The following is a 22208-nucleotide window of genomic DNA, read 5'->3' on the forward strand; positions in this document are numbered from 1 at the left end:
TTTTTCCTCATTGTTCCACAACACATTCTACAAATATAACAACAACAAAAAAAATCAACAGCAAAAGTGGAACACTCAGCAGAAATTGTAAGTATAAACTCGACATATTATGGGAAAAAAAATGGCATTTTAGTAGCATAAAGTTGAATTATTTAAAAAAATATATCTTATTTAGTATGCAATAATGTTCTAATTTTGGGGAAAATTTGGTTGAAAAAGTTACAATGTTACGAGAATAAAGTGAAAATATTATAGGGCTAAAGTCAATATTACAGAAGAAAGTTATCAGAAGAAGGTTGAAATATTAGGAAAAAAAGAAAAAAATATGTAATCTAGAGAGAAAAAGTTGTAATTTCATGAGAATAAACTATTGCGTTTTTTCTCTAATTAATTAATTATAAATGGTCGCGGTTTCATGGGTAACTATAGCCCGTTATTAGTCCAAAAATATTGAAAGACAAGTAATATGTAGTATTGTGGTCACTAAGCATCAGTAATGTTACATTGATGAGACATGACATTAGATTAGAATACCTTCACACTGCATGCGGTCAGTCAGCCATGGCATGTTAGATTAGGTATGATAGAGTGAAAACAAAAAAATTATCCTCCCATTCCGTGTGGAAGTGGTACGTTTTTGCTTTCTTACTTTGTCCTTCTTCCCCACTCCGTTTGAAACCCTAAAGAAGTTAGAATAAATGAATTGGAGAGTCTAACTAGTTAGCTAACTAGCATGCTATGCTTAAAGCCTTGGCTGTCCCTTGTGTCCCTGCAGTGATCCTGTAGCCTACGCATTAGTGGCAATGTGGTGTAAACAAAGGATAATACGAGTGTAAAGGTGACTTATAGGGGTGTTATTTCATGTCTACAGGGATCTAATAATGGTAAAAAATAAAAATTAAAAAAAACGTATTTAGAAAGTCAAACAGGTTTTCTATGCTCTAGCTACAGAAATATTGCATTTATTCAAATTGAATCCTATTTCGCGGAAATTCGCTTATAACGGTCGGGTCTGGAACCAACTGACAGTGATAAACGAGGGATGAGGGTAATATGCTTTTTCGCCTACATCACAAAGCTGAGATGCAGGCTATTTTTTCCCCTTGAACTTCTCTGCATATTTACAAAATATCAAAGTGGTCCTTGCATCCTTTCCTCACTGGATAAGGTTTGTGTGGGAGAAACTTTTGGTCATCATGGCGTCTGGGGGGAAAGTGCAGTACCGATTTCTGCTTATGTTCACACAATTTGGAAATTTAGAGTCTGTGATGGATCACCAAGTCAGTTAGCACTATTGCATTCAATCGATTGAGACCTGCGTTTTAAGATGAAAACTCAACCAGGAAGAGGATGACGTTATGAGTGAGAAGACCTTCCACAACAAGTCAAATGCTTTATGAAGTGAAGTAAGAATGCCTACATGCAATTTCATTCATCAGGTCTTTAATAATAATAATAATGATAATAATGATACACTACGTAGCAGGATGTTTGTTTTTTTCAAATACTCAGCGTAAGCAAACAGAATCTTTTCAATCTAGTATTTACTTTTGATCGGTATTTAACAATTCCTAGAGGGCCTTCATAGCTGAAGTAGTAGTAAACACATTTCAACAGCAGTATCAATTTACAAATATAGCAATTTACTAAGCATCATAACAACAAGAGCCAAGGCAAATCTAATTTATACATACATTAAAACATTAGACTGCGCATGTTAGGTACTGCATGTCGAGCAGGGCTCAACTGTGCACGTGTTTAGCTCGCATTTGTGGACTAAAAATAGATGTGTGCGAATTGTAGAATGTGTTTAGCAGCAAAGAAAAGAGCAGCGCTGGGAACGAGTTGCAGTTGGGCAGCCGGTGTCAAAAACAGCACGTGACTGCGAGGGCTGTGATACAGACCTGACTTGAAAAATTGCTAAAATCTGCATTTTGCAAATTTGGAGCTACAATATGCAAAAACAAGAAGGGTGAGTGAGACAAAAAGCATTTTCAAAGAGTAATTTATTGAAAACAACAATTAAACTGAAATAAGACGTTTATCAGCTGATCAAAAGTTTAAGACCACAGGCTATAAAAGCCAAAATCTGCTCAGAATGTTCATTTTCTGTCAAGCATTTACACTGTCATGCCCTCCTGATGGCTAAAGCTAAGAAGCTTTCTCTTTTTGAACGTGGTCGGATTGTGGAGCTGCATAATCAAGGCCTCTCGTAGCGTGCCATTGCTGCTGAGGTTGGGTGCAGTAAGACAGTCAAAGATCCTGAGCATTATGGAACAAAAAAGTGAAGTGGTAGACCCACCCCCCCAAAAAAAAAATCCCACCTGCGCTGAGCCGGAGGATCCGATTGGCTGTCCATCAAGACACAGGGCGGTCTTCCACCCACATCAAGGCCCTTACTGGTGCCGCCTGCAGCGCAATAACCATCAGACGGCATCTGCTAGAAAAGGGTTTAAAAAACAAAAAAGGAATTCAAAGACCTCGTCTCCTTCAACGCCACAAAACTGCCCGTTTAGACTTTGCCAGGGAGCATCAAACATGGGACATTGAAAGGTGGAAAAAGTTTTATTCTCTGATGAGGAAAAAATGTAACCTTGACGGTCCAGATGGCTTCCAACATTACTGGCATGACAAGGAGATCCCACCTGAGATGTTTTCTACCCGGCACAGTGGAGGGGGTCCATCATGATCTGGGGTGCTTTTTCATTCAGTGGAACACTGGAGCTTCAGGTGGTGCAGGGTCGTCAAACGGCGGATGCTTACGTGCAAATGTTGCAGCAGGCATCCCTCATGGCTGAGGGTCCTCATCTGTGTGGTAACAGCTGGGTTTTTCAACAGGACAACGCTGCAGTTCACAATGCTCGCTTGACCAAGGACTTCTTCAGGGAGAATAACATCACTCTTTTGGACCATCCTGCATGTTCCCCTCATTTAAATCCCATAGAGAACATTTGGGGATGGATGGCAAGGGAAGTTTATAAAAATGGCCATCAGTTGCAGACAGTTGATGCCCTTGGTGAAGCCATCTTCACCACTTGGAGGAATGTTCCCACTAGCCTCCTGGAAACACTCGCTTCAAGCATGCCCAAACCAATTTTTGAAGTGATTAACAAGAACGGTGGAGCTACTCATTACTGAGTCCTACTGAGGACATTTTTTGTTCTGGTTTGGAGAGCTTTTTGCTATTTTTTGAGCAATGGTCTTAAACTTTTGATCAGCTGATAAACAGCCTATTTCAGTTCGATTGTTGTTTTCCATTAATTACTTTTTCAAAGTGCTTTTTGTCTCACTCCCCCTTCTTGTTTTTGCATATTGTAGCTCTAGTTAAAACCTCATTAAGATCCAAATGTGCAAAATGCTAATTCTAGCAATTTTTCAACTGGTCTTAAGATTTTGATCAGGAGTGTATATCATGCCGTCCACGATAATACCGATATGATTGACACCATGCAAAAATGCCGACGTACGGGACATATCTATACATTTTATATACAGTGGAACCACAATTAGTGTCCGCCCCAGTTAGTCAGACTGTGTTCCTGATATATTTTTTTAACCACAAAACATCCTTAGCTTCTAACAAAGACGCTAGATCGTTAACAAACTGGCAACCGGAACCTGAAGTCAGTTACTGTACGTCGCCCATCCGACGTCATCAGTTGTTGACTCTCAAAAATGTTAACACAAAACAGGTTTTTATAGTTTTACATGCATAAAACAATTGTAAATGCGTATAATTGACAAATGCAAGGAATTAAGGTTTAAGGTTACTTTTACCGTCATTGAAGATGTGATCCTTGATGTGAGTGTTCCCAAAGTCACAGTGTGGCAGCGAGACACCATACGGACACCAACTTCCTGTTTTGCCATGAGTTATTTCTTAAAAATGCAGTAGTGTTTCTCACCTTTTTAATCAAAATGCTGGCACTTTAAACTTTCCGTGGTGTCTCGCTGCCACATTGTGTCTTTGGGAACACACACACACACACACACACACACACACACACACACACACATCAAGAATCACGTCTTCAATGAAGGTAAAAGTAACCTTAAATGCTCCGTTATCCCTTTCATTAATCATTTATATGTATTTATACGCATTTCAAATTGTTTTCTGTATTTAAACTATATAAACGTGTTTTGTGTTAACATTTGTGGCTTTGTTGAAAGGAATAATTGCATTTATATGATTGCTTATGGGAAAAATTTATTCATTTGGTGTCCGTTTTGGCTCGAGTCAGACCTTCTGGAACGAATAAATGATGCTAACCAAATTATTGATGTGCTACTACAAAGGTCAGTGTCAAGCCCTGTTGAGAGCTGTGGACTTATCTAACCCAGTGTTTCCTCTGCTGTTATATTATGAAGAATAACCCCCACTGGTCTCCCCTACAATACTGTAAACATAGGGAACACACCTAGCATATTTTGTAACATTCTTGTTGATAAAGCCATACCTAAACGAGTCGATAAGCACATCATCGCCACCTAGCGTTGGAACATACTGTAGTTTGGGCAACGGTCACATTCAATCCAACATGGCTCTTCACAGAAAAGTGTGGAAACATGGCGAGAACGAGCTGTGACAGTAAATCTGATTAACCTATTCTATGTAAATGTACTGACTGAGTATTAGGTCTTTCTAACAAGAGTTAGCTTGTTGAATTGCGGATAGCATTCCAGCTGAGACATGTCAAATACCAAGTCTGCTCATGGCTTGAGCAACACAGGTCTTTGAGGGCCACTGTACACAGCAATTTGCAACATTTCAGCGCTGTGTATGCACTCAACCGCCACGGCTCCGCCTAGTATTTTTTGGTAGCTATTGTACTTTTATTAGAATGAATACATATTCGCAGAGATTTTCAAGCTAGCATACAAAAATACTCCATACTAAAAAATTAACTCTGTGGTTTCAAAATGTACAGTCGTCCTTCGCTATATTACGGTTCGAACATTGCACCCTCACTATCGCTGTTTTTCAAAAATGAAATAAATGATCGCTTTTTAGTGGTTGAGTATGGTCTATTATTAGTTAAAAAAAAAAAAAAAAATACTTAAGCAAATTGTACATATTCATGGCTTAAATTAAACATTTTCAAGCATAAAAAATGGTTAAATGAAAGAAAATACAAATATAAGGCATTCAAAAAAACGTAATATGACGTGTAACACGGTATCTGTGGCTTGTTGTGTGCACCTTTAAGAAGCGGGGCCTGGGAAGTGACGTGTCTACAGTTGATTGTCTACTGACAGCAGATCCTGAGTGAATGTTCACCACATACGTGTTCTGTGCTTGTTAATAAAGCGAATGAAGTGCACTGTGGGTCTCTTCTTAACCATAAACAGCGGCAATAGAGTAGTATTCCACACTGGTCACTTGGTGTCAGTAATGTTACATTGATGAGACAATAACCACCAGGACGTACGTAGTCAATGCTAACGTGCGAGTCTCTTATCATGTTTCTGTCTAAAATGGCTTATTTTTTATTATTATATCTACTATATTGGTTAATACAGGTGTAAAGGTGACTATGGAGTCTTATTTCATGTATACAGGGCTCTAATAATGCTACATATAGAAGGTCATAAACAGGTTTTCTATGCGCTATGAAAATATCCCATGTATTAATATTAAGAGCATAGTTACAGCATTAAAAAAAATGTTTTCTATGCGCTTCTACAAATGTTTAACACTGTTAGAGCCCTGTAGACATGAACTAACACCCAATAACTAGCAATAACTAGACTGAATTCACATTATGCACTACTGCTGGCTTTGTTTACATCACATTGCGCAACTCTTACGCGCAGGCTCCAGGATCTCTGCAGGGACATACGAGACGGCTGCCACTTCAAGCGTAAGCGGTGTTTACACTTGTACGCATTTTGTCTCCGCGTTGTCCCGCAATTTGCCGTGGCACTGCGCGCTATTTCTTTATTTATTTTGTTATTTATTTATGGTATGCCTGAAAAGCGTGACCACTTGCTTGCACACTGTTTGCATTCTGTTTATGCATAAACTACAGCACGCATTTGGCACGCAGTTTGTGACTTATTTACAACTTATTCACATGTCAAGTACTGCTTACGTCCAGGGTAGTACGTGCAACGTGCATTGTGCCCGCATGGGTATGCTTTGTCACCACCACTTCCTGCCTCTGTGAAGCGGTCGTGGCATTATTTGGTCCTGCTGCGTCGCACGTGACGCCACGCAACGGCTGGCATCACCCTGATCTGGTCACTTATTAACAGAAATCTTCTCAATTTAAGAAAGGGTTTGGAAGGGAGTGGGGAAGAAGGACAAAGTAAGAAGCCAAAAACGTACCTCTTCCACATGGAATGGGAGGAGAACTTTTTTCCACTATGTCATGCCGGATTCTACATCCATGGCTGACTCCATGTGCAGTGTTAAGGTCACATAATGTCTCATCAATGTAACATTACTGACACCCAGTGACCAGAATACTAGTCTTTCAATATCTTTTTTACTAATAATTGGCATAGTCAACTAGGAAACAGTGGCCATTTATTCATTTTTTTTAAAACCGCGATAGAGTGAGGGAGTGATGTTCGAACCGCAATGTAGCGAGAGATGACTGTACAGTACATTTGAAAGGAGATGGAGCACAACAAGCCGCCTCCGTAGAGGGTACATTGTGTAGATTAAAGACGCTAAAACCAATCCAGTGTAGGTCAAGATATGCTAAGCTTGCAGGCGGGCCAAGACTCATCTGTAAGGTGGCCTCGGTCTTGGGTTCCATGGACTGCGTTCAAACAAACCGCACTGGTAGAACAAACAGACGAGAGTTTGTTTTTACCGGTGTGAACGCACCCTTCTGTACGCCGCTATATGTGACAGCATGTCAAATGACAGAATACAGAAGATAACTGCATGTATATCATGTTTAACACTGAATAAATGGGAAATAAGCAACACTAAGTACAGTTATACTGATTTATAAAAAGACAAAACTGCCTAAATGTACTGTTGTCTAGACTTCTCGTATGCTGTACTGCTGTATTGTGCTCCAACCCAGCAGCGAGGGGGTTAAATTCTGTGCAGTGGGTGAACTCAAAGGAACTGGCCTTCACGTGGCTAAGCTGCTGTTGCTATGGGAGAGAGGCCAGACAGAAGTGAAAGAACTCTCTCTCTCCGTCTCTCTCCCACATTCCCATTTTCTGTCTAGTTCTGCTGCACTGCACTCCTCTCTCTCGCTCTTGTTCTTCTGCCAGGGAGCTAGGAATAATGAGTACGCAACGCTCTCTCCTTCACTCTGTGTTTCAAATAATCTTCACTCTCTCGTTTACTTCAGCTCTATGAAACATCAATCTCTCCTCGCTTAATCTCTTCCTCATTCTGTCCTGCTGCATCCTTCTCTTTGCGCCTTTTCATCTTTATTATCAGGAAGCCAGCCAGTGAGTTGCTGAAGCACAAGGCCAGACAGAAACTGACAGTGTGCAAGTATGAAAGAACATATCAGTATCCCAGTACCGATCTCAGATAAAGTCCATGGTGTGCAAATGTGGTCAAAGAAATGTTCAGTCCAAAATGAACGCGTGTAATTGGTTTTACGCACAAGTATGTTCAGGGAAAACTCAACTGCCAAGCTCCACTATTATGCATACTTGCTTTTATAGAACAAGCTCTTTCAAATTCGGAGATCGTCGTAGTTTGTGCTATCGTGCGATCCAGCTGGCTTCTGTGGGGATGTCATACCGAGCTGACGACAACCTTACGGTAAGTGAATTACTTCACAGTCAACTAGTGTCAACGAGCGTGGCAGACAGACATGTGACACAAACAGGTAGGGCAACATTCTATTGGCCCCTGACTCTGTCCAACCAGGTAGGAACAAGTCTACCCGACACACTGATGGATTGTTCAACCAAAGTGCTACTTTCACAAATCCAACTGACAAAGAGCTGATGGTGCTCGGAAAAGGGAAGGAATGTGGAAAGTAACTGAACGAACACGATGTCCCTCCATTAGGTGTACAAACCAAAAGAGCTAGAGAGAAAGACGGTAATACTGCAGCGACGGAGACACACTACTCTTACCAGGGACTGCCTTTTGTTTATAAGTATGCAATTCTGCGAAGCCACCTCAATCATATCATTCTGAAGCCTGGAAAGCTTGATTTGTGAGTTAAAGCATGTACTTCATTCATGTACTTTCTACGTAATTTCCAGACCATACAGCGCACCGGTATACAAGATGCATCCACAAAATGTAAAGAGAAAGAAAGATTTGTACATATATACTGTAGGCCGCACCGGTCTATAAGCCGCAGGTGTCCACAGTGCCGTAACATGGGATATTTAGTAAGCAGAAAGATATTACACAGTATTTTTTGAGCTTTTGATTAGATGAATGCCCCCTCCCCCCCCAACAACATGTGTAACACGGGTAGTTAAACACCAGAAAAGTCATTCATCGCCATATTCACTCTCCTCCTGGGAACTAAAACCATTAATGTTGTTTTTAGAGCTTTTGATTAAATAAATGCTTTTCTCCAAAACAGCGGCGAACAGTGCGTGTGACATGGCTAGTTAAACAGTAACCTACCAGAAAAGTCATTCATCTCCATATTCATCCTGCTCCTGGGAGCTACAACCACTAAAGTCGTCTTCTTCAGCGTCAGAATCAAACAGCCTCATAATTCTTTTGTCACACATTTTGTCTCTTTTGTTGTCACTCTCGGTGTCACTTTCGCCTCAAGGGAAATTAGCTCTTTAGCTTGAGCGGTCCTCTTCATCTAGCAGTAGAGTCCAGACTTTCAAAAGCAGTTTTTTTTGACAAACTTTAAAGAAAGATACACCATAAACCTTGCAATCCTACCTCCACTCCGTGTTGCCATAGTCACTCATTAGTTCCGATGATGAGACACGAGATTACCCCCCAATCGGAGTTCAACATCTGCCACGGTCCAGGCAGACCAAACAGAAGCTCTAGTCATTTCACACTTGCCCAAACTTACATCAGATTTGTCAGATAAAAACATGATTGCTACATAAGACTTCAAAACATGATATTGGTGTCCACTTTACTACTTCCTGAAGCTGCACTACTTCCTGAAGCATCATGGTAACTGTAGTTTTTTTTTTGCCATAAATTAGCCACATCAACGTATAAACCGCAGTTTTCAAAGCATGGGAAAAAGTAGCGACTTATACACCAGAAATTACAATACATTGCCCCTGTTTCAAATAAAGATGTTTAATTTACAAACATGCATTCTTGCGAGGTTTGTAATAACTGTAATAACATCACTCAGCTTGTCCGGATAAATAAGTCTGACCCATACCGGTACAATATACGCTGTTAAATATGATATAGAAAAACTTAGGGTGAGTTCACACCAGTCACGTTTGTTTTGGTTGACTGCCAACATTTAATTGCACTTTATTTCCAAAGCACACCTCCACTCAGTTTGCTCATTTGTCATGAAATACAGGCGTCATGAATAGAACGCCCATACTAAGAGCTGAAGCAAAAGTTCTTTGGTGAACTACTCAACATCAGCTGATGAGCTACTGCTGCTGCACAACCATGTCCTTTCATGCAAGTTCTACTGCACAGTCTTTTGTCCAATGACAAAAATACCAGTGTGTGTATATAAGTGAATGGCATTGAAGTGCACACACCAAGTACCTTTCTTTTTCTTTTTTGTTTTTTTTTTTTATTAAAATGGACATGCATAAACCACAGTTGATGAATACATCCAAGGAAACTGAACAAGAAGAATCTACAATACATCTCCTTGCTAACATCCATTGACAGGAAAGCTTATATAACTACACGTCATCATAAGAAGATTCAAACAGGACTAAGTTTTGGGACCTTACCATGTGTACCTTTACACAACTACTACTGAACTTCTTTTTCTTGCTTTTCCTTTGCACTTTGAAAAATGTATAGATGACAATGTTGTCAACCCATTCCACTTTCTCATGGACCAGCAAAAACAACGCAATACACATGCCGAGCCGATGCTAAATATATACTAAATACTAATGATTAATATGTCACATTCACAGTTTCAAGGTTTACAGGTAATCAAAGTACCTGATATTCACAAATAATTCACAATTCAATTCAATATGGCAACAAAGATAATTACACATAATGCAAGCTTTCCGCAATGCAGTGAATAATTTTTTATGTATTCATGAATTATAAGTCCGTGATGTTGTCCTCGATGTTGAATATGGGAATTCCATTCTTACCACACCAAATACAGTTTGATTAGGCAGACCATTGTACCTTGTGGATGTTCTTCTCATGCAATGAAATATGTTTATCTATTCAATATTTGTAACGACTCTACCTAGGCGAACAAGACGCATACATCATTTGTATCTACTGTCATTACTGTTGTGGTCTACAAAGTACAGACATGTTATTTGTCTATGTTAATTCAATTTTCAACACCCAAGGCTGTAATGTCACACATTAAAACTTGCTCATGCTTGTCTCAAATTTTCTGCCACTAATTAACAGATATGTATTTATTCTATACATACACTTAAAAAATACTGATTTATTTCAGCTTCTGTAACATGAATTTGTCTCGTTGTTGGTGTAAAGCATGCGCCCTCTTTCCGGCTTCATCTTCTTTTCTTGTGAAGTTAAAGTTGTTTGGTGCTGCACCACGGAGACAGGTGCACGCGTAGCAAGTCCTTTCCGATGATTGATCGTTCGATGGAAGGAAGTGTATACATGCAAGAGAGATCTGGTTTCCAATCGAACAGTCTACGTCTTATTCCAATTGTAAAAATTGTTAAAAACATCAGCTGGTACAAATCAACCAAATTCATGCAGCATTTAGTTGTTTTTTTGTGCATGTAAACATTGTGACATGTATGTTTGTACTTTTGCATCATTAGATCCAGCCTTTGCTTGTGAACATAAGATTTGATGTAGGGTTTAAGACTGTTCTGGATGTTTTACTTTCCTAACTCCATAGTTAAGTTCATTTCAGCTCTCTAAAGAATTCGATGATCAGTGATTTCATGGATTTCAAGGAAATCATGAAGGCATAATGCAAATTTCACCACAGCAGTGTGATGAAAATAGAAAGTGTACAGCACAGTATACCAACAGCTGTTCTGTAGTACAGCCTAACGTATTCCCAGGGTTATCCTGTGAACCTATAGGAGACTTTATGGCTGCCTTATGTGGTTCTGTGATGTGTTCGAGCTTTAGTGCTGTGTGTGCGTGAGTGCATGTGTGAGCGTGAGATGGGGGAGGGTACATCCAGCAAGCAAGCAGGCAGGCAATTCTTCAGATTACACTGTGTTTCCTTAGGCACAAGAAAACAAACCACTAACACTCAGGGCAGCATTTTAAGTGGACACACAGAAGCTTGGTTTGTAGTCAGCACGCTGTCCCTTCAGACGCTGTCATGAACCTTTCAAAGTTCTGCATCGAAACGCTGGGGGCGGTGTTTTCCAGTGATTCAAATCAGTGAGCAACTGTGAAACTCCTTGACTATTTTGTGGCGATGAAGTGAGACAGAGAGTGTTATTGGAGCTGGAACTCATCGATGTGTTAGAGTCGTAGAGAAGTTTGAAGGTATTCGCGAATGTAGACTGTACTTTCTCTCTCTCAAAGCATCGTAGACAAACTGAAAAGTCCAATAGCCCAACAATCACACGCCTTATCACCTTATAACACGGTTAGTAATTTGGCAAAGTTTAGAAGTTACTAACGTGAGCTAACACTGAATATAACAACAGCTCTTGGGAATTTTTTTTTATTATTATTATTATTATTTTATTTTTTTATATTGTACAAGCAGCATAGAACATGAATGAATTAATGAATAAAGTTATTTGTATATGTTATATTGTATATGACAGTATAAACAAGTTGGATATTATACAACACTTGAAACAGGATTACATAAACAGGGTTTGCCATTTGCCATTTGCAGAGCAGGACAACGTAACATGGCTAATGAATGTTGCTGCAAGTAACTAATTTGGGTAATCTTGCATCTTTATTTCAGACTTTAATTGAGCTCATCTTCCATTGTGTGAAGCTGTGGCTGTATAGTTTTTAACATACTTTATATGGCTGTTACATGATTAGAATAGCCTGTGTAACTTGAGTTGTCTGACAAGCACAGTCCTGCACTGGACTTGTTCCAGCTCCAACATATTTTCCCCGCTGATGCACAGTTTTAAATCTCCAAACCCAAGTTAGAGGAGCAAATCAATTATTCTGCCTGCATTTCTTGACTTGACTTGACTTTCAGTTCAACAAACAACTACTACTAGGAAACAGAGGTGGGAATTAGGACTGCACGATTCTGGGTAAAAGGTGAATTCAATCAAATGTTCTAAGTTTACCCCCTTACGAACGGTCCACAATTCTTATGGTAGGTTTATAGTAACAGACAAGGACCACGCATATCTAAAGGAGGATTTTGATCCACTCCTCTTTACAGATTCGCTCCAAATCCTGATGGTTTTGAGGCTGTTGATTTGCAACTCAAAGTTTCAGCTACCACCACAGATTTTCGATGGGATGAAGGTCCAGAGATGGTTTAGGTCTCTCCAGGATGTTAATGCTCTTCTTTCTGAACCACTCCTTTGTTGCCCTATCTTCAGCGTTCTGGCTAAGGCCGAGAAGTTCTCATCTAAGATTCGATGGTACACGGCCCCATTCATCAGGCCCTCAATGCCGTGAAGTCTTATTTTCCACACTACTGTACATATATGCTAATATGTGAGGTGCCACACAGACGTACCACTTTTGGACAAACAGTAGTGCTGTCAGTCAAGGGAAGAAAATATTGGAACAGCCCATCAACGACCTTTGATTCCTCCCTGAGCTCTACCAGAGTACCAGAGTCTACACACGCCAACCAAGTCTGTGACCACTTTTAGCCTTTTTTTTTTTTAGCCTTTTCATGTTTTCTGTTTATTTTTGTCTTTTATTGTGTATTGTTTTTTGCATTGTTTATTGTTATTTCTGGTTACCTGCCAGGGGAAACTAGCAGTTGTGCTATAATCTGGCATAATTATATCTGTAGTGTTTGCAGATGTCCATCAATGTGCATTGTCCCTAAAAAATAAATAAATACATAAATAAATATAATAAATATTTATATATTGACTTTAAAATTTTACCCGAGAGTTCATAAATGATACACAATTCGGACAAGCCAGGAGGAAAATCGCCCGTGAGGGGTGACAACCAAGGCAGCGATGCTAACTGCAGGACGGCGACAGTGAGGAGGAAGCCATGCTAGGAGGGATGCTTGAGTCTAGTCTTGTTAAGTAAAATCTCAAGAGTTGTGGTTTTTTTTAACATGATTACACTAAATGACCTTAGACAGACATAGTACATACAAACAGTGAAACCCTAGTCACACTATAGTTGGAATGAGCCGCAATGCCGTCAGAATTAAAATTCCTGGTTTATTCCTGGATATTGAAATTGCAATCTAAACATTCTGAGTGCATTTGAAATATTCGGGGCCCATTCTTGTGGCCGGAACGAGTGTTTTGCTCATGTTAAAAATTTTCGAGGTGCATTCAAAGTGAAAAAATATCAAACAGAGAGGTATTCTAACTGCACTCCGACTCCAACAGTATTCCAACCATTCTGATCGCCTTCGAGGGAGAACCGAAACAGCAAGCCACTTCAAATCCTGCCAGAATGTCTCCAAATGTGCCTCGAATTAGCTGGAATGCAGCTTAATTGCTGTTGAAACATATGATATAATATATATATATAATATATATAATATATTAAAAGAATTCAGCTAGAATGCACTTTGGATGCCGTCATAATCGTTCAATTGCAGCTCTCTCTTGAATGAGTCCGGATGCACCCAGCTGCTGCTGAAACTCACCATTGAAGCGTCGCCTTATTCACGTCATGTCATGCCGCCAAGGAAAAAAGGAGCCAAGGTGAAGAACTACACCACCGGCGTGGACAGGTTAGAGGTGCTGCAACCCAAGGAGCCCCTGAAGAGTCAGCCAAACTTCGGGCAGCAATCAAATGGCACTTGTACGGCGTTTGAAGTGTTTTCTAAATACTCTGACTGCATTCGAACACTGCTCTTCAAATTCCTACTGTGTTCCAACTACATCCGACAACTGCATTCAAAACATAATCTAAGTATTTGAACGGCATTCTTCCGAAGTCAGAATTCTCTCCTGAATGTGGCGCGAACTTTAAAAATGTTTCATTCAGGCTGGTTCTGCTTGATTCTGAGCAAGTGTGACGCGGGCATTAGTATACAGAAAAGTACAAAATGTCCTCGGTCCCTCGGGAGGAGGCAATCTCAATAATGAGACCACTACGCCTCTTAGTTATCGATGTCCACTTCATACGAACAAACACCTACGTATTCTTCTACCACCCACAGATAGCTGGTTCACTTTTACGCCAGTGCGTTGAAACACCAAAGTCGCAAGACGATGACTGCTTGCAGTCCTGAAATGCCTATCGTTTGCTGCAATAATTAATCGATTAATCAATGATTAATTGCTTATCCAATTAATGGACAACTATTTTGGTATATGTAAATATCCTCTGATTTCAGCCTCTAAAATGTGAATATTTTTTTATTTAGTTAGTCATCCATGAAAGCAAACCTATTATGTTTGTGTTTTAGGCAAAATAAGATATTCACACACATCAGCTTTGGCTTTGGAAAACAGTGATCGACATTTTTGGTCCTTTTCTGATATGTTTCGGATCAAACCACCAACTGTTCGTGTTTGGTTCATATTGATTTGGTCCATCTAAACTATTACCGCCTAACCAATTACTAGATGAAGCGAAACAACAAGCTTCAGATTACTCGACTAAGAAAATAATCGGTAGTTGCAGCCCTAAATAAATTATAGAATTAATCGTTTGTATTCATTATTTTGAATATCTATGCCATTATGTCAGCATATAATTTCCAGGAGATTCTAGCTAGGTAATGTAGCTCATACAAACAGTTGGAGAAGGATAAGAGCAGAGGGCTGGCCATTCAACTTGTCAATCTTCCCAATTGTTTTCAGGGATGTGTCACCCACTGCGTGCTCTCACATACAGTAAACATCTTAGCTGCCCGAGAAAGCATCTTAGAAAAACAGATCCAACCGTTTTTTTTTTTTTATTCAAGTTATTCATAATTTAACTTTTAGAAAACAGAACAATCTTGGAAACATTAATAGTTTTCCAAACTTGAGTTTCCATCTTGCATACTTATTATTTATTTAAAAAAAAAAAATTCCATACGTTCCATACTCTGTTAATAATCCAAAAAACAGCAGGTTTCCTCTGTAAACAAAATGTAACAAATGTAACAGCCTCACAAAACGGCAGATATCAAAGCACTATTGACTGTACTGAAGCACTCACTCTACAAATCTCTTTTGAAAGCGTATTAAAATGTTATACATTTAATAACTCTATTTTGTGGTACAAAGTGGTTATGCGCCAAACGTTAGTCTCTTATTCTTTGCAACGATATCAACATAACAGAATGTGTTCTATTGGATTTCTTCTTTTGCCTATTTAGTGAACAAACTCGACAGGCTTGAATGACTTGCACGCTCTGCCAGTTGATTGCAAGTAGCAAACTCCTTTCAGGCCTCCATTGACACAGAGACTGCCATAGAATACTAAACTAATACAAACATTAGAGACATCAAATACCGCAAGATTGGCAATCAAAAATTGTTCAATCCTTGTACTGAATACAAATGACCTCTTTCCCCCTGTGAAACCACTATACTTTTACTATATAGTCATTATGTTTAATGTAGTTTATCCTACGAGTTTCTGCAGACTAATATTTCAATATGCAATTGCTTTTAACCTGATAGGCATAGACAATTATTTGTCACACTGCCGTGTGTTTGTTCTCCAAACAAAGCTGCTATTCACAAGCCACTACGGGCTCATACGCGTCGGAGAAATGTTTCTACACGGCTGCACTGCACCCTGCATGAATTTTGTATGTGGAAGGTTCTCTTCTAATCCTGGGCTGACATTTTTTGCTGATTAGCCAGAGAGATGAACCTTGGGCCACGGCCATAAAAACAAACTGGCAGCGTAGCTACTACACACACGCAAACATACAAAGAGGACTGTTATGGAAAAAACAAAAGATGCTACATGCAACAATCCAGACAATGCCCTTTTCCCACTCACCGTGAAACAAAAAGATGAGGACAGTTAGTAGCTAGTAGGGGCGTCTTACAATATTCAACGATTCAATTGAGTCTGATTCAACTGTCAACCTTGCAGTCGAATTATATGAAAATGTTATGTGATCAAGATTCTGACTACACGAGGGTGCCCATGGCTGCTGCTGACCATACATTTGTATGTAGAATGTCTTCGTTAATTGCATTTTGAAGCCTCTTTTATGTTAATAAAGAATTGAAAATGATGGGAAGCCTTATTTCTTATGCGTAAACACAGCAAAGTCCCGCGTATCTTCCAGATTAGCAGTTTTATAGCATTTTTTTCTCATATTGGGTCTGGTTTAACATCTTATATTTGACATGATGCTTTGGATATTGGATTTTTTTTTTTTTTTTTTTTTTTTAAATCAACGACCTTCGATTCTTCCCTGTGCTCTACCAGAGTACCAGAGTCTACACACACTACCCAGCCGGGCCAAAGTGCTCGCAAGCGGCGTCGGGAACATAAATAAAAATGGGGACGAGATGGAAAAATACAAGCTAACCCGCAAAGACTGTCCTTTCATCGTTAGTGTGTGGTCTTTGGTGAATAAAATGGACAAGTTACGACTCCACATCACCTACAGTAGGACCTTTGGACTGTAATTTGACATGACTAAACACCAGAGTACCATGCTATTGAGCTAGCCCACCAGCACATATGATAGACTGATGCAGTGGCTGAAACCAGCATGACCAAAAGGTGGAGGACTGTGCGGTTCTGTGAACTGCTTTCTGTTACCTGAGCGTTTTAGCCTTCATCTACGAGGCGGAAAAAGTCACCTGAGATCTGTTTATTTTTCGGGATCGCCATTAGCGGTGCTGTTAAGCAAAAATAAAAAAATATATATATTTGAATATTACTCGACTCGTCCGTTTGATTTTGTCCCAATTTTTTCCCCAAAATTTCAATTTTTAAATTCAGTTTACCTTTTACACTTATTTTACCAGCATCGTGTACTTTTGTGACAGTAAATAAAATGTCCGTTAATTAAATGCAAAAAGCCTTACATTTATTGATGCACTACATCATTGGCCAATGTTGCCCACTATTTCAAAAGCGGATGCAGCTTGGCTAACTTTTCTAATGGGATTTCAGCCTCTGTACACATAAAATCCTCAAACTGTGATGCCCGTGCTTGTGGTCAAGGAAGACGTAGTCACCAATGCAATTACATTTGCATTATTAATGTAAGATATTTTTTATGACCTCCTTATTTTGTTTACACAATTGCTGTGGCAAACAAAGCTCTTAATTTGAAGGCCAGAAGTGTGTTGTGTCTGTTGACGGTTGAGACGAGCTGGGTGCAAGAATAAAAAGTGCCTCTCATCCTTATTTCACTCAGAACTTGCATGACATCAGCGGGCATCGTGAAACGCTAGTTTGCATTAACACACACATACAGCTTGAGTCGCTCGCACACACACAGCCGCACTAGCATGCTCTGCTAAACTTAGCTAACCCCGTTACCTTCCATTGATGCTCCGTAAGAGAGGAGTTTACGGGTTTTTTTGCCAACTTTCGCCAGTGTTTCAGGTCGCCAATGTTTCAGGTTGGCCAATTCCGTGATTCCATTCATAGGGCCCTAGACTTTGAAAAAAATCTAACAAATCAGATTTGACTATGAAATTCCTTAGCCAAAGACAGCCCTAGTAACGAGCAGTATATGTGAGGTTGAGAAAACAATAAGTGGTTAAGTTGCTCTACTGTTGTGTATTAGTTTTAGTTTCTCTCTGTTTTTTTGTGATTGAAAACAGAATGATGCAGCACCCAAGCTTGCTTTTGCAGATTCACAACATTAGTAGGAAATGCACTCGAGTCAAGTCATGAAAAGGTTGGATTGCGATGGTGAAGATTAATTCATTAATTCGTTCGTTCGTTCGTTTTCTAAACCATATAATTTTTTATATATTAAAGTACACTGGAGCCTATGCCAGCTGACTTGGGGCTAGAGGCGTAGTACACCCTGGGCTGGATGCCAGCCAATCACAGGGCACATACAACCAACTTTTCACATCTATGGACAATGTAGAGTCTGCAATTAATCTAACACAGAAAGGAGATACGAACCCTGTGTGGCCAACATGCCGGTTGCTCATTGGTTGAGGTGATTCGTCACTGTTGTGACAGTAACATTTGGGACGCAGTGAGGAATTACACCCATTCTTTTGTGTCGTTACCCTATCGCCGTGACTGAGGTCTGGACACTGCAGCATCATACCCGCCTTTTTTTCCCCTCCACTTTGCCGCGGGAGTCGTCGGCTTTTTGCTGCCCTCAGCCTCCTCTCGAATGACCCCAGAAGGTCAAGTTAATTGTATTTTCTATACAGCAGCACAGCACAACACAAGTCATTTAAGGATACCTTGGTAATAGAACAGGTCTATAAGATGCGCTTTTATTACACAATCTTTAAGCCTTAGTTTTTTCATCTTATTTAAACGGCACTCTTGTACTCGTGGGTGTCACTTCATGCCTTAATTTACTTTGATTGTAAATGACACACATTCATAAGCCACTGTAATTTACTTTAACGCAGCGACATTCTTGTCACAACGAGCCGATCTGACCAGAGACCCTTGACAAAGGCCCGACAGCTTGGCTTGACACACTTCTTCTAATCTAATCTCCAATCCCCCTCCACTGTATTCACTAAGCTAGTTAAACCCCTTGCTAATGAGACTGTGCCCCATTGTATAGAATCAAACCAGAACACTACTCACTGTCTACCTCACGGCACACAGAGGAACCAATTCTACTAGGGAATTAGGAAAGCTTGGCGTGCATTTCGTGTACGATACAAACAAGGGGTGAACACCCACTACATTGCATAAATGAAGGTATACAAAGGCCTCGCCTAACTACTCCTGGAATAAACACTCGGCACAGCATACAAACATACATTGATACTTTAAAATTAACAAGCAGAGCTGCTCGGAAAAAAAAAACAAAAACACACAAGACTAAGTCAACACAGACCTAAGCCAAGGCTTAAAAATGCATCACATGCGAAGTCAATGAACGGCTGCAATCTAAGACCTTAAACACAAAGATGGTAAAGTTTCATCCAAAAACAAGCCAAGTGAACAAACAGTAATACGATCCTACACAAGCATAGCAAATCACAACTATACAGTATATGCATGTGAACATGCCAAATGGATGTTCCATGTTACATTACAATTGCTACCAAATGTGCAATCTGGATCAAATTTGGGTTAAACTCGGTTTGACATGAAAACTTCTGACCCTGCAAAGATATGCAGCGCAACTAGGGATCCGATCCAGCGTCGGTATCGGAAATTGCCGATGCCACCTGCGGGGAATTCTGATCCATTAGCCATGTCTGTGCTTTAATGTTGTCAGCAAACGTAGCTAGAACAATATCAAGGGTATCAGCGAACGCAAAACACAAGCGCTCTGCCTGACACGTTCATGGCCACACAAAACAGTTGGACAGCTACACAACACAAATCTTCTGGGTCGCTACAATAGCAACAATAATAACGTAGAGACCTACGGCAGTTCCTTGACATGGTTTTCCTCCATTTGTGCAAGTTATTATTTGGATTCTACTGGTTTCATATGATAATTTACACGCTTGTGTAACAGAGCTCCTGGACTGACTTCATTGTGTGTCTTGACTACAATGACAAAGCTTTCGTACATGCGCAATTCTTTCTTCCGGTGGCTAAAAACTTCTTTAAAAACTATAATAAATGGGTGCAGTTCATTAGTTCCTGTGGTAGATTTCAGGTTAAAACTACTAGGAATTTATTTTGAAGCTTACTTTGCACTGCACAGGAAGTCACTGTGTGAAAATTTTAATACTGTGTAACTAGACAGTAGTTCCGTTGATGTTTCACGCGAATGATGACGTTGATAATACCAAAAGGACATGACGTAAACGGACCAATTTTTTGTCCAGTGATAGCCTAGTAACTACACTTCCTGACAATTTTACCGAGCATGTCCTCCTGCATGTACTGTAACTCATTCAATACCAAAGACGTAGTTATACATTTTTATAATCCCGAACGCCCGATCCCAACAACGTATTTACACGTCTTAGGTTGTTTTGCGCGAGAGGCAAAAAGAGGTGATGACGCAACTCTCCACTAATGAAACACCACACATGACATGAAGGAGGACATGAGAGAGCGTGGAGGAGTGTAGCGTGCAGAAGGTTACACATTGGAGGGAAATTAACGCATGCACACGCGTGCGCACACATGCGCACACATAATTCAGTTCCAAATGTTAAAATTGTACATAGTTCATGGTGTTACGTTTGTAAATAAATTGTTATTTTGATGCAAAACAACCCCTTTTTTGTGTTGTTTATGCTGCTAAAGTTGTTTCGATATTTGAGCTGTCGTAAAAGACATTCATATTTGTGTCGAAGTGTCATTTGCTGGAAATGTATCTTTTCACTAAAAGCTGGTTTTCTCTCCTTTTTCGGTTCAGGAACTGATATTTTCCTGAAACTTACCTATGTTCTACTGCTGATTACTAAAGCGGGACTTACATCCCGACGGTGTTAGCACACGCAGGGGCTCCGCAATTTTTGGGAAATTTGTTGGCCGACTCATGTGTGCTTCGTGTAAGGCTGTCGTATGTTTCACTCACTGCGGACGTACCGTGTGTGGGCGTCGTACGAGGCTCATGAAGCCCACTCACTTCGATTACAAGATGGGCGTACTGGCTTCCTACGGCACCTACGGCTATAGTGACCGAGAGAACCAGAGAGTACAGCACGAAGAGCTGCCCGCTGTGGCCGGGTAAGGTGCATTAATGTCTAATACGCTATATGAGCAGCTGCCGTAAATCCACGGAGGTCGGGGGAAGCAGAGTGTTGGCCGGGGAAAGCCGCCTGCCATGGCCGGGCAAGGCGCATTCATGTCGGATAGGCTATGTGAGCTGCCCCCATGCATCCACTGAGGTCGGAAGAACCAGAATGTACAGGGTCGCCCGCCGCAGGAGGAGCCACTGCCGTGGCCGGGCAATGTACACAATGTACTTTTCAACTTGCGACACACACACTCCTCCTCTGCCTTGCCCGTGAGACCTGGCTGCGTGCAGGGTTTTCCTGCGTCAACGCAGAAAACAATTTCTGGGGCTTTGCGTGCTGTCGGCGGGTTTGAAAACCTGTGTGTGTATCTCTTGCGATTTTCCCTATTTTTGCACCTAGCCAGCACGTAATGTCGGAATGTAACTCCCCCTTGAAGAACAGAAAAAGGTAGAAACAAACAATATTCTGTGTGCCTTGAAAGATCAGTCAAAATGGTCTAAAATGCCCGGTACCGGAGGGGTTGTCTTTTGAAAAATGGCTGGGATTGAATGGGTTAAATACTATTGTTTGTGAAAAACTATACAAAGTTCTCATTGGAAAGTGACAGTATTAGTATTGTTTTATGATCAATATGTGTCTACATTTAAAAGAAACCATCCTTAAATGAATACCTCCCAGTCAAAACAAAAACAAACTGGAAGTGGAGTTGCACACAAACAAACCCAAGCATGTCAAACAAAAAACATGACCTTTTCGACCTCTAATTTACATTAAATCATTTGAAAATGCACACATTACCACCCCTGTGTGCACAGGAATCAGACAAAATAGTCAGTTTGTTATTAATAGTAGGTATTGACCAATGTTCTGCATGTAGAAAAAGACGGACTCTGAACAAAAGAAAACAGGGAACAGGCGTGTACAGTGAGACACTACCGCACATTCGCCAGCCACGGGCTTGCCAGGGCAAATATTTCATTGTTAGCTGGTTTTGGCATGTTAACACCACATGAAAATACCTCATGTTGAAGAAAGAAATTAAGACCGATAATCCCTCCACAGATGAATGCATGTTTCAAAACTACAAATTGATACCAGTGCACATATCTGCTCACAACAGCTCCAAACCTGGTGGCATGAAAACCATAAGGCAAATTTATCCGACAACAAACTATCCATTGTTCAGCCTGCAACAAGACAGTTTTATG

General features: G+C 40.3%; 1 protein-coding gene across 5 annotated transcripts in view; it reads right to left on the reverse strand.

The window, feature by feature from the left end:
• The window catches only part of jmjd1cb (jumonji domain containing 1Cb), a 154681-nt gene that overhangs the window by 131276 nt on the left and 1197 nt on the right, over positions 1–22208 (reverse strand). The window lies entirely within an intron of this gene.

The sequence above is a fragment of the Dunckerocampus dactyliophorus genome, chromosome 2, assembly GCF_027744805.1.
Source record: "Dunckerocampus dactyliophorus isolate RoL2022-P2 chromosome 2, RoL_Ddac_1.1, whole genome shotgun sequence".
NCBI lineage: Eukaryota > Metazoa > Chordata > Actinopteri > Syngnathiformes > Syngnathidae > Dunckerocampus > Dunckerocampus dactyliophorus.